The sequence below is a fragment of the Salvelinus sp. IW2-2015 genome, unplaced genomic scaffold (genome assembly GCF_002910315.2).
Source record: "Salvelinus sp. IW2-2015 unplaced genomic scaffold, ASM291031v2 Un_scaffold5862, whole genome shotgun sequence".
Taxonomy (NCBI): Eukaryota; Metazoa; Chordata; class Actinopteri; order Salmoniformes; family Salmonidae; genus Salvelinus; species Salvelinus sp. IW2-2015.
The window spans coordinates 9,407-10,982 of record NW_019947127.1 but is presented as its reverse complement, the minus strand read 5'-3'; the positions used below and the strand labels follow the sequence as shown (position 1 = coordinate 10,982).

The 1,576-nt window shown below is 49.6% G+C and overlaps 1 long non-coding RNA gene across 1 annotated transcript in view; it reads right to left on the bottom strand.

Moving 5' to 3' along the window:
* Positions 1-186: 186 nt before the first annotated feature.
* LOC139026799 (uncharacterized) overlaps positions 187-1,576 on the bottom strand; it is a 6,985-nt gene continuing 5,595 nt past the window's right edge. The window contains exon 2 of the long non-coding RNA XR_011478738.1: positions 187-258. This is a non-coding gene — a long non-coding RNA (uncharacterized lncRNA). The remainder of the gene's footprint in view (positions 259-1,576) is intronic.

Sequence of the window (1,576 nt, the reverse complement as noted above, 5' to 3'; positions counted from 1 at the left end):
CAGGTCTCTATAGGTGACCACTTCCTGTTGGCAGGTCTCTATAGGTGACCAGGGGATTCTCTACCACATCAGAATGCCTCCATGGAGATCTTCAGTGGAACCATGTTGGCGGTTCCCAATATCGTCTGTACCGATGTGGAATGAGAGTGGAGGAAGCCAACCAACCAGGTGCAGTCAGAGGAGGACCTGTACCTGGCTGACGACTTGGTTGGCTTCCTCCACCCTCTGTCCCGAGAGCCCACAGTGGAGGACCTGTACCTGGCTGACTTCCTCCCCCCTCTGTCCCGAGAGCCCACAGAGGAGGATCATCAGTGGGTAAGGAACCATCTCTGGGGCAGGTTCAGTAGAACGGCATGACTCCTTGAACCTGAGCCAGAACACCTGCTACCCTCCCTTTCAGCCCTGTCTGTACTGGACACTGTTTAAAGAAACAAGGGCACCTGGGGCATGGCGCTGTCGGTGGAGCAGCAGGAGGCTATACGACAGGCAACAGTTGGAAAACAGACCAACCTCAACTGGCACACCATGAGGAGAGGGAGGATGACAGACAGTCATTATGGAGCAGTGGTTAGGACCAAGCGCGTTACTCCGTCGCTGCAAAAAAAAAGTCCTCAGATCAGTCGTTGGATGAGCTGTTGTCTGTAAAGTGGGTCTCAGATAATGAAGAGGATGATGTCAAGGCATTCAAAATGGCTACAAGGATGGATGTGCAGGAGTCAGGGCTTTGAGGTCACAGGGTCACCGGATGGTCTGGGATCCTGGGTGCCTCGCCGGATGGTCTGGGATCCTGGGTGCCTCCCCGGATGGTCTGGGATCCTGGGTGCCTCGCCGGACGGTCTGGGATCCTGGGCAACACAGCGGTGGTGGAGGTCAAGTGTTCCTATGGTGCCTAAAGGGACCTGACCACTGAAGAGGGAGTGAAGTCGAAGGATTTCTATATCCAAGTGGAGGGAGGGTCTTGATGCTTCTGTGAAGACAGTCCTTACTGGCACCAGGTCCAAGGTCAGCTCCACATCACTGGAAGGGACACTTGCTTCTTCGTTGTCGTGGACCACCAAAGCCTTCATCACCATCCAGCGTGATGACCTCTGGCAGACTCCTATTGCTGGACTAGAGGAGTGTTTCAAGGACCACATGCTCCCAAAGTCGGCACTGCAACAGTGAACTGTAAATATCTTATAAATAGTTTTTACAACATTGAACATCAGTAAATATCTTGTAGATAGATTTTACAACAGTGAACTGTAAATATATTGTAAATAGTTTAAACACTGGCACTGGATCATCATTCTCGTCACGGGCCTCGTCCTCCTTTCAGTACCTGCTTTCAGGGAAGACGATGGTCCAAAAATATTCCACATAGTTCATACACATACACTAGACTCCCAGAATAAGTTATATTACACACACACTAGACTCCCAGAAAGTTATTACACACACACTAGACTCCCAGAATAAGTTATATTACACACACTAGACTCCCAGAATAAGTTATATTAACAGCACACTAGACTCCCAGAATAAGTTATATTACACACACTAGACTCCCAGAATAAGTTATATTACACACACTAGA